Below are 12,141 nucleotides of genomic sequence, written 5' to 3'. Positions count from 1 at the left end.
ACAAAAGATATCAAAGCTCATGAAATTCAGACATAAGGCTAATAGGTCATTCTTACAGTATCTCATACCATTGTTTAGAGGAGGAGGCAGGAGTGGGGAGAAGACACTAACTTGTTAATTCAGGACAGCTTCAGCTTTAATTTTGAGCTTCCTGTGTTTTCAAGTTTGGTTTATTTCACCTTAATATTGTTTAGATATTTTGTGTATTTAATTTCCTTGCTTTTCTAAATTTAAAAATAAAAACTCTTTTCTTTGAAGATATAACATATATTGTATGGACATTGAATAGCTGAAGGGATTTTTATAGGCTTAGACAAGTGTATGTTGTGGCATAATGAGCCCAAATATCACAGCAAGCACCCCTAAATTTTATGGTACTATTCATTTTTTCTGTTTGTGAAATACTCTTCAATCTTATCCTTCAGGCTCCACAAACACACAACTGTGGTTTAAACTTAATATGGTAATTGATGTAAAAAAAAGTCAATAGGGAATACTTTCAATGTTCTCCATATCCCATTCCGTCCCTCCATGTTTTCCCTGTCGCTGCATCTTGGCAATCATGACATTGTTCCTTCCTCTCACCTCACTCCCACCAATTTTCTCAATTCTGTGCATGTCCGTGGACTCTGGACACCATGGCATCGTCCAGGCAGCTCAGCCCAGAACTTCCTTCCTTCCACATGCACTAAGGAAGGTGGGGAGATTGTAGGCAGCCTCACTGGCCCATTTCCAATGGTTTTGGTGCTGTGAGATTCTGCCTACACATCTGGCTTCTCTTAACTTCCTGGGTGTAAGTGTGACTCTCATTTCCTCAAGGCTGCCAAGTGTTGCACATCTTGTATAGCAGTTACATATTTGGCATCCTGAATCCTAATACATCCATCCGAGCTTTGGCCAGGTTGAAGTTGCACCTTCCATCGGCTGATCTGGCTGCAGCTGAAAAGGCAGCCAGTGTCGTCTTTCTCACTGCTTCCCATGCTGGATCCCAGCCATTAAGGAGCAGCGAGAGGCAAGAGTTGGTAGAAGTCACAGCGGGAAGTGTCAGCTACAACATAAAGTGAGGGGCCCAATATTGGCCCAGGCTCCCTCATCTTTTCCCTTGCAGCCAGCTGCAACAGCCTCTTCCCACCTCCCTAGCATCCTGCCAGTTGTTGCCAACACCTAGCTATTCCTGCCACTATCAACAGCCACTGGCCACATGAGACACCCATTTCTAACAGCTGTGCTCTTGAGTACTCTCTGCCCTGCTCCAGCAGCCTGAGGCAACCTACAAACATCCACCCATTGCAACTCCAGACACCTCCACTACTTCTAGCTGCCCCAGTATTCTCAGGCACTTCAGCACACACCTACTCAGCTATCGCCTCAGATTTCCTCTTACATTTTCTAGGTTATTTCTGCAACCATATAAGGGCCAGAAACATCATTTTTTAAAAAGAGCTTCTGGATTACAGTTCTGTGGTAAGTGTTGAATTCCATGTCTGTTGAACCACAGGTAACATGGAGTCCTGGCTGTGGGATACAGAGACTCTCTTACATTGCCAGATTACTAATTAAAATTTATCCCAATCCAGTACTCACTAAGTTATTACAGTATCAGAGGGATAGCCATGTTAGTCTGGATCTGTAAAAAGTGACAAAGATGAAGTGGGCATTCACCCACAAAAGCTTATGCTCCAGTATGTCTGTTAGTCTATAAGGTGCCACAGGACTCTTTGTCACTTAAGTTATTACACTTAGGTGTCTGTTAGCATGCTATATGAAATCAATTGTTTTAAATCTAGTTATAAGTGGATAGCAGTAGACATAAAAAAATCCATATTCACAACTAGTTGGTGTCTGGCCTTGGTCTGGCAGTGATAGTTAAAGATTAAACAGGTACTGTGACAGTCTGCATACTTATATTCACCCTTTTTACAAGACTATGATACATTTTGTACAAAGTATGCGTTGTGAGGTATCATTTGAAAACTCATAATTTGCTTATTATTGTACTGGGAAACTGTGTGGCAACGTTGTATGTAAAGTTATAAGATTCTGTTGTGTATAACATTACTTAGATATGTTCCAAGTTTAGTAAAGCAGGAACAAACTAGTTCCTTAGACAAAAAGCAAACTGACATCTCAGCCAGGTGTCAACAAAATCAAATGGACCTGGTTAAGCAGCCATTCTTTGGCAGGAAAAAGGGTGTGAATGAGAAATTTCCATTTTGGCAAAGAAACCGCTGGAAGTTCCTGTACCCACAGACTTGCTGTCTTCTGAACCTCAGCTGGAGATAATTTTCAAAGAAAAGTATAAAGAGTGGGGAAATCATCTCTCCCTTCATCTCTACTCATGGCATTGACTACACTTGAAGGACAAAGGAGGCATCATTAGACTGGGGAGAGATCCTGTCTGAAAGGAGATCAGTAAGATTGCTGCAGCAGGCGGTGAGAGTTTTTTTGCTTTGAATTCTCTTAGCTTGTTAAGTTAGGTGTTGCATTTTACTTAGGAGAGATCCCAGAAGACTGGAGAAGGGCTAACATCGTGCCCATCTTTAAAAAGGGGGAAAAGGAAGAGCTGAGAAACTTATAGACCACTCAGCCTGACTTTGATACCTGGGAAGCTACTAGAACAATATATAAAACATTCAGTTTGAGAATACCTGGAAGATTAAGGGGTAATCACTAGCAGCTTGTCTGGATTTACCATGAACAAATTATGTCAAACTAGCTTGATTTCTTTCTTTGATAGGGTAACTGATTTGATGGGTATGGGGAATGCGGTGGACATAATATACCTGGACTTCAGCAAGGCTTTTGACATAGTCCTACATGACATTCTGATAAGTAAGCTGGAGAAATGCAGGCTCAACAGAACCATCATTAAGTGGATACATAATTGATTAAACAACTGTGAACAAAGATTAACTATTAATGGAATGATGTTGGATTGGAGGGAGGGCTCAAGTGAGGTTCCACAGGGTTCTGTTCTGGATCAGGTGTTGTTAATGACCTAGATGTAGGAATAGAGATCATATTAATCAAGTCTGCAGATGAGACAAAGCTTTGGGGGGGAGATGGAGCTAAAATTCAGTGGGATCTTGAAAAATGGAGAACAGGGGCTTAGACAACAAAATGAAATTCAACAAATAAATGCAGGATGCTACACTTAGGAAAGAAAAAAACAAGTGGACAAATAGAAAATGTGGGGGGGAACTGGCTTGGCAGCAGCACTGCTAAGAAGGATCTGGGAGTTGTGGTGGATCACAGCCTCAATATGAACCAGCAATGCAATGCTGTTGAAATAAAAGCAAATGCAATTTTAGGTTGCATTAACAGAGGCATAGCATGCAAGTAATGGGAAGTGATAATACCACTCTACTCGGTGCTGGTTAGGCCTCAGCTAGAGTACTGTGTACAGTTTTGGTCACCAATGTATAGAAAGAATGTAGAGAAACTGGAAAGGATCTAGAGGCAAGCAACAAAGATGATCAAAGGGATGGAATGCAAGCCGTATGAGCAAAGGGAGAAAGGAACTGGGTATGTTTAGTTTGGAAAAGAGATTGAGAGGATATGATAGCAATCTTCAGATACTTGAAAAGCTGCCATAAAAAAGATGGAGAAAAGTTGTTCTGTTTTGCCACAGAGAGCAGGACACGAGGTAATGGATTCCCACTACAGCATAGCAAATTTAGATTAAATCTCAGGAAAAACTTCCTAACTGTAAGACCAGTAAGACAATGGAACAGACTGCCTCTGGAGGTTGTAAAAACTTCTTCACTGGAGGTTTTCAAAAGGAGGCTGTATAGCCATCTATTTTGGATGCTTTAGACTCAACAAATCCTACATCTTGACAGGGGGTTAGACTAGATAACTGGTGCAGTCTTCTAACCCTATGATTGTATGATTTATTTGTACCCAATTCTGACTTTTATGCCTCATTACTTGTAATGATTTAAAATCTATCTTTCTGTAGTTAATAAATTTGTTTTATTGTTTTAACTAAACCAGTGTGCTTGGATTGAAGTGTTTGGAAAACGTCATTTGAGATAACAGGATTTGTCCATATCATTTTCTATTAATAAAATGATGGACTTTAACTTGTGTTGTCCAGCCCTCTCCTGGACACTACAAGATGCACATTTCTTGGGGAAAGTCTGGGACTGGGAATTTGCTGGTCTTGCTCTGCAGTGCGATTCAAGGGTGGCTGGCTGTAACACTATTGCAGTATAACTGGGAGTAATTTACATGCCGGAGGCTGCCTGTGAGCAGGGCAGAAGTGGTTGCTCTCACAATGAAGCAATGTAAAAGTAACCCCAGGTTGGAGAACCGAGGGGACGCTGCTGTTCAACCATCCAGATTGTACCCTGGGTTATGTCACAGGTACCAGTTCTCAAGTTCCCTTTACTGCCTGGAATTGGTCCTTCCAGATTAGGATTGAAGCATGTTGGAGAGGCAGTGTATTACTGCTATCACTTGTATATCTTTTTATGTGTATTCTTCATTTTTAAGATTTAAAAAATGTTTCTAGGTTCAGTTCAGTCTTTAATGCTCTTTGTGGCTTGGGTCTGTCTTTTAAGGTCCCTTTACATAGTCAGAGTGGTATAAAAGTGCCTTATTGGCAATGAGAAATCTACATGTGCTCATAGAGATATGGCTCACAGGCATGGGCACGTTTTCCAAGTATGACATGCATTTTATTGATTTCAGGTATTGTAAAACCTGGGAAAATTGGGGACATAGTAGGAGCCTTATCTTTGCATTTTCTTGGTTAGTGTGTTTGCTAGACCCTAATGTTAGTTAAACATGTTTTTGTTGGTGCAGTTATGATACCCTGTACCCAGTGGTGAGCTGGAGCAGGTTCCCACAGGTTCCCAAGAACCGGTTGCTAAAATTAGACCTCCATGGAGAACCGGTTGTTAAAGGGCCGGGGGTGGGCAAAGAACTCTGGTCCGCGGGCCGGACCATCCTGTTGCTCCCAGGATTCCCAGCTGGGGAGGCTGAGGCTCTCCTGGCCCTTCCCCCGCTTCCCCCCAGCTGCAGCGTGGCCAGCCGCAGGCATCAGCTGGGCAGCTCAGCTGAGCTCCGGAGTTGCTTTGAGCTGCCAGCAAGGTAAGCGGGGAGGGGGCTGCAAGCTCTAGGGCTGCTGGGGGGGCAAGTGGGGCAATTTGCCCCAGGCCCTGCAGGGCCTCTGGCCCCACAAGTATGTCTCCGCCTGCCCCGGCCCCTCCCCCACTCCCCCCCTTAAATCAGAACTTTTTATAGGGAACCGGTTGTTAAAATTTTGGCAGCTCATCACTGCCTGTACCCCACTCTAGTGTTGACCTTGGTACTGGATCATATACCTCTACCTTGCTGCCAGGCTTGTTGCTGAAGAATTTTGGGTCAGTGCCATGTGGGTTGACACCCTGGGGAATTTGGTACTAGAACAAAAGGGCATTGAACTGACTCTCTAGGCCTTTCCAATCTCAAATCAGAGGGAATCTGTTTAGATTCTCATGGGTAATGTGGTTATGTACTAGCTCAACAGAGAGTAGCTCAGTCTATCATCTTGTGTATCCATCTGTGGGAATGGCACATTTGGAATCAGGTGACCCATTGCTCATTCACTTGGAAAGGGTGAAAAGAATGTAATCAACAACCTCAGTTGCACAAGCGTTGCCACAGTGAAAGTAATTAACTATTGAAACAGTTTACTAAAGGTTGTGGTAGCTTCTCCACGACTGACTGACAATTTTTAAAGCAAGATTGGATGTTTTTTCTAAAAATATGGTCTAGGAATCATTTTGGGGAAGTTTTATGGCCTGTGTTATACAGGGGGTCAGACTAGATGATCACAATGGTCCCTTCCGGCCTTGTAATTTATGGATCTATGAATCATGGCTGCCACCCAGACCATCGCCTGGGATCTCAGGTCTTTGTCTTCCTGATCCTGAAAGATGTCCTGACCAGACTGAGCCAGAGAGAAGAAGACAGATGACATGGCACCTTCACCAGTTCCATCTGAATCCCAAACATCACCAGGGTTGTGAGACTTTGTCTTCCTCCCACAACCCACATGTCCTTTTCCTTCTCCACTTTATATCTTCTGCTTCCTCTCTCTCCTTTTTCCTTCTGTCTAATAAGTGTCTGGCTTAGCCAGCCAAGATTGTATATTTTGCAACACCGCTCTAAGCCTGTGACCATAGAGGCAACTAAAAGCATCCAAGCTTCCTGAAGCTGGTGCAAATTAGTCAGCTCTCAGAGTGGCTATTAAGACTGTGTTGGGCCTGTGTTTTTCCACCAGTGAGGTTGCAAGTGAAATTCAGCACCACAGACAGAAGCTGCATTTTCTATCTTTGCTGTTTGTTTTTTCTCCTCTTTTGTATGTGTTTATCTTGTTCTGTGTTCTTAGGAAGTGGGATCGGATTTTAACAGCAACAATAACAGCTCCAGCCCATCTCTACTAACTTCTTTATTCTCCAAAAGGACAGTTTTTGCCATCTTTAATACAATCTAAAGACTGTCAAACAAGGGATTTTTCCTTCTGAAACTTCTCTCCAACTAAAGGGAGCAAGGGATGTTGTTAAAATGAAAACCTTATTTAATATTTACATTTCAAATGCTTTAACTGTTTTTCCTTCTTTTTCTGTATCCTTTAATAAAATGTTAAGAGGATTTTGGTAATGTTTTTCCCATGGTACTAAGCAGGCTAAGGTTTCTGTATACCAAACCCCGAACATTGTTTGAGTGTTTAATGTTCTTTGGTGATCGGGTTATGTTAACACCTTTGACTATTCGGGCCCATATGTTCCATGCAAATAAATACATCTACCAAAGACATTAGAATAGCTCAGAATAGATACTGGTATTTTTCACCCAGGTGTGTTTCTGACCTACATTGGTCTCATTTTTAATAGCTAAAAGTAGGGTTGTCAATTAATTACAGTTAACTCATTCAGGTAATTAAAAAAATTAATTGTGATTAATCAGTTTTAATTGCACTGTTAATAGGAGAACATCAATTGAAATGTATTAAATATTTTTGGATGTTTTTCTCCATTTTCAAATATATTGATTTCAGTTACAACACAGAATACAAAGTGTACTGTGCTCACTTTATATTATTTTTTATTACAAATATTTGCACTGTAAAAATGACAAAAGAAATATTTTTCAGTTCACCTTATACAGGTATTGTAGCGCAATCTTTTTATTGTGAAAGTGTAACTTACAAATGTAGATTTTTTTTTCTTGTTACCTAACTGCACTCAAAAACAAAACAATGTAAAACTTTAGAGCCTAAGAGTCCACTCAGTCCTATTTCTCTGTTCAGCCAATCACAAGGAAAAACAAGTTTGTTTACATTTATGGGAGATAATGCTGCCTACTTCTTATTCACAGTGTCACCTGATAGTGAGAATAGGTGTTCGCATGGCACTTTTGTAGACAGCATTGCAAGGTATTTACATGCCAGATATGCTAAACATCCGTATGCCCCTTCATGCTTTGGACACCATTCCAGGGGATGTGCTTGCAAATGTAAACAGACTTGTTTGTCTGAGTGACTGGCTGACTAAGAAATAGGACTGAGTGGACTCATAGGCTCTAAAGTTCTACATCTTTTTTTATTTTTTAATGCAATTATTTTTTTGTCCATAATTCTACATTTGCAAGTTCAACTTTCATGATAAAGAGATTGCATTACAGTACTTGTAATGGAGGAATTGAAAAATACTATTTCTTTTGTTTTTTACGGTGCAAATATGTGTAATAAAAATAAATATAAAGTGAGTACTGTACACTTTGAATTCTGTTGTAATTGAAATCAATATATTTGAAAATGTAGAAAACATCCAAAAATATTTAAATAAACGGTATTCTATTATTATCAGTGTGATTGAGATGAATTTTTTTTAATCGCTTGACAGCCCTAGTTAAAAGGTGTTACTGAGACATTGAAAACGTAAGTGCAGACTTCTGTATCTGTAAAAGCAGCAGAGAGTCCTGTGGCACCTTATAGACTAACAGACGTATTGGAGCATGAGCTTTCGTGGGTGAATACCCACTTCGTCGGATGCCTGTGCTCATGCTCATGCTCCAATACGTCTGTTAGTCTATAAGGTGCCACAGGACTCTTTGCTGCTTTTACAGATCCAGACTAACACGGCTACCCCTCTGATACTTCTGTATCTGCTTTCTCCACTGCTTCTGTGTTCCTCCCTCATGGGACAGTATGTTGCCTCTGTAACACTGATCAGTATTTACATGGTTGAAAAGAAAAACTAAATTTATTTCTAGTCTAGGGGTTCTGGCAGGGGTTCTCAAACTTGTTTATAGGGTGGATCACATTTAATAACTGTTCTCTCTGGACCATCTTTTCCTTTTCATTTTGGTGGAATCACCTTCCGTTTCATTCACAGTTGCATGTCAACCCTGTTGAAATTATAGCAATTGTTTAATGTAAAAATGTTAATTTTCCACCTCTTTTATTGAATATATTATAGAAATTCTATACATCTTTTTTTTAATAGCACATCTAAAATATAAACAAGGATGGCATTATTCTCATCACAGTATCAAAATATATAAAGACATATGATAGGTATGAGTCTTATTTATTTTAAATAATTGTTTCCTATTTCCTTCTGAACTAGTCCAGGTTCAGTGTTGTTTATCTGTCCTTTAATTCAATGTAGTAGTTGTAAATCAGAAGAAACCAAAATCATGTAACTGGCAATCTCTCTCTGTGAATTACCAGCATGTGATTGGTGAACCACTAATTGTTTAAGGCAGTGGTTCTCAAAGCCGGTCCGCCAGTTGTTCAGGGAAAGCCCCTAGCGGGCCGAGCCGGTTTGTTTACCTGCCGTGTCTGCAGGTTCGGCTGATCGCGACTCGCACTGGCCGCGGTTCACCACTCCAGGCCAATGGGGGCTGCGGGAAGTAGCGCAGGCCGAGGGATGTGCTGGCCATCCTTCCTGGAGCGGCAAACCATGGCCAGTGGGAGCTGCGCTCAGCCGAACCTGCGCATGCGGCAGGTAAACAAACCAGCTCAGCCTTCCAGGGGCTTTCCCTGAACAAGCGGCAGACCGGCTTTGAGAACCACTAGTCTAAGGATCACAGTTTGGGAGTCTTTGGTCTATGGTATTAAAGCACAGTCTTTTCTGTATCTTTGCCACAAATTATTTAGTAATAATATTAGTGTTTACACAACCAGGTTGGGATTGATTTAAATCAAAGTGATTTAAATAATCTAAATTAATTATTTAAATCTGCAAGCAGGAAACCTTGATTTAAATAATTGATTTTAGTCTTATTTGTATTTGTACATTTTTAGTTATCTTTTCTAAAGAGAGACTGATTCTCATTGGTTAGTAATGATTAAAACATTTTGATTTGCAACTAAATATAGCCTTTACACTAAATTTGGTGGTACTTTTTACTGTCCAGGAAGATACTATGTTCATACATATTTATTTAAGCAATCATATAGCTTAGTATGCATTTATTCTGAGTCTTAATTTTTACAACTTTTTGTGTTAGAAAATGGCAAATTATGGTTTTCTTATTTACTAGATTGTTTTTACTTGCGATTTGTGGAAGACTTCATTTGAATTCCAATTTCCATCCAATCAAAAATGCTCAAACACAGCATTTCAAAATTATCTATTAGTTGAATAAAACTACCTTAAATGTGTTGAATACATAAGAAAAAATTAACTATCAAACAATGTTTTGCAATTTAAAACTAAACGATTTATTAGACAAAGGAAATATTAACTGTGTTTAATGAATTTAACTGATTGTCCCAATGTCATTCAGATTTTTAGAAGTAGTGGATCTCACTTTCTCACACCTAGTTATACATAGGTTGGAAGAGGGAAAACAAGCTTTTTCTGCTCCCAGTCAGTCGCTCAGCTTTGAATGAGAGCCAGTCATTGAATTGAACTGATTGAATAAACTGAAATGAAGAAACTATTCTCTCTGCACCTACAGAAGAGATTACTGCTGTTAAAAGCTGGTTTAGCACTTCAGCATACTCTGGTTCCAGGTTCTTAGTCGGTGACTTCCACCAGTTCAGTGGTGTGACTTTCTGTAAAACTTTGTACTGCTTGAATATAATTTTAATTTAAATAGTTCAAATAGATTACAGTAAGTTTTAACTTTCACATGATTTGAAATTCACTTTTAAATAGGTTTATTTTAGAAAAGAAAAATCCAATTTAAATAAACTTTTTTATAAATATAGCTATCCACCCTGTACACAACTTATTTAGATCCATGGCTATGTGACTGACTACTTATTCTTTCTGCAAGTAAACTGAATATTGTGAGGATAGTAAGGATGACATTTCAGTTTTATCCTTTAAAGATGGATAAACAAGAATGTAAATCTTTTTGTAGAGCCAGGAGAAATACACTAAAAGAGAGGGCTTGGAGCAATGTATGTGCTATTTCTTGAAAGAGAACTAGAATTAACAAAATTCAGTTCTCTGATTGTCTGAATTATGTTTTTTTTGGTCTAGTAGGTCTTGAAGGAGGCTGTTGATGTTTGCTTTGGCATTGACAAGGAATTTATTGAATTTTTGAGTGTTTCAGTACATTACCTCACCACCTTAAAACGTATTCAGTTTTCTTGCATTTTGTTTTTTCACTGATCTTTATATTCCTTTAATCTTATATATTCAAGGGGGTGTGTCTGTGTAATTGGATAAAAATATTTAAAGGAAGTAATGTTTTTTATAAGGAAGCCGTATATTTATTTATAAATTGAGTAGTCTGGTATTTAATTTATCAGAGAGATGATTAAAAATCACTATTCCATAATGCCTTTTCCATTCATTCGTCTTACTAAAAGTTATGATTTTTTTAACATTAATCATAAGGTTAGAATATCAAAATAATTTGGTAAAGACACGTTAATTTACTTTGGATTTGTGTAAAATATGAATATTTTATACTCATAACATCTTTCATCTAAGGATTTGAAAGTGCATAGTAAAGATTAATGAATTAAGCATCAGACATCTCAGTGAAGTAGGCAAGTATTAAATTCTTCACTGGTGGAAAACTGAGGCATAGTGACATTATGACTTGCTCAAATTACTCAGTGAGTCAGTGCAAAGTATGAACTTTTGCAGAGTTTGACATTCAGCCACTGGATCATGTTTTCCCTCTTGTAAATATGATAGTAAATGAAATGTGGTGATTTCTAATTATGATTTAAAGAAGTGTGAGTTTTAAAACTGTTGTCTGAAGTAAGCTGCTTTTTAAGATGGCAAATCAATCTCAAAAATCCTTCAGTAGATGAATGAAAAGCAGAACTGAAGGCATCTTAAGGACAGAAATCAGATACTCTTTCGGCAGTATTGCATAACAGAAAATTTACAGGAAAATGTGTTTATAGAAAGTTCAGGGACTATGGCCCCAAATCAGGATAATTCATAATCATGTCCTTATGTCCCATTGGAGTTTATTGGGACATAAGCACATGCATTAATGTTAAATGCATGCTTAAGTATTTTCCTCAAATAGGGCCTAAGAATGGGGGATTCAGAGCATTTAGGATTACAAACAGAATAGATAACCTACAATACTATTGCAGCCTCTTCTTTAACTGTCCTGCAAATGATTGCTACCTACTGTTAAAAATGGGCGACTTTTATAGGAACAATCCATCACATCTTTAAGTAGTTTTGATCTATGAGCAGAAAGTAGACCAAACTTGGGAAAACAGTGAATTCAGAACATTCAAGATTATATTTTAAAAGAGAATTGTATATAGTCTCAAATAATTATCAGCTGTATATTATATCTCCTGTAAACCTCCTTCAAAACCATGTTCTTATTTCTATAGCTATGACTTGCACTGGCTACTGGAAATCCCATTCATTACAATAACTAGAGTTGAGCTAGCCAAAAGTTATTGTGGTTATTCATTGTACTTTTGTATGTAGGAGATATCAGTATCTCAGTATTTGGGTTTTGGAGCACCCCAGAGGCTTTGTCCTAATTTTTAAGGTGACGTGGAGGAGTGCCTGAATGTGTTCCAATGGTTCGACCAATGCACATCTCGCTGATTTGGTGCATCATTTTTCTGTTTAGAACCTCTTATCTGGAAGGAAGGAAGCTGTGCTATGGGGATTTGAGAATGGTGGGATTAAAATAGAGACAAGA

General features: G+C 38.8%; 1 protein-coding gene across 9 annotated transcripts in view; it reads left to right on the top strand.

Annotated features, from left to right (window-relative positions):
• Nucleotides 1-12,141, top strand: part of FUT8 (fucosyltransferase 8) — a 247,885-nt gene that overhangs the window by 78,602 nt on the left and 157,142 nt on the right. For 2 of the 9 annotated variants that reach the window (XM_039538165.1, XM_039538166.1), the window contains exon 3: nucleotides 8,499-8,569. The exons of the other annotated variants lie outside the window; for them this stretch is intronic. The gene's annotated coding sequence lies outside the window, so the exon portion shown is untranslated. The remainder of the gene's footprint in view (nucleotides 1-8,498; nucleotides 8,570-12,141) is intronic. 9 annotated transcript variants of the gene reach the window in all.

The sequence above is a fragment of the Mauremys reevesii genome, linkage group 4 (genome assembly GCF_016161935.1).
Source record: "Mauremys reevesii isolate NIE-2019 linkage group 4, ASM1616193v1, whole genome shotgun sequence".
NCBI classification, from domain to species: domain Eukaryota; kingdom Metazoa; phylum Chordata; order Testudines; family Geoemydidae; genus Mauremys; species Mauremys reevesii.
This window is presented reverse-complemented; position numbering and strand designations above follow the sequence as displayed.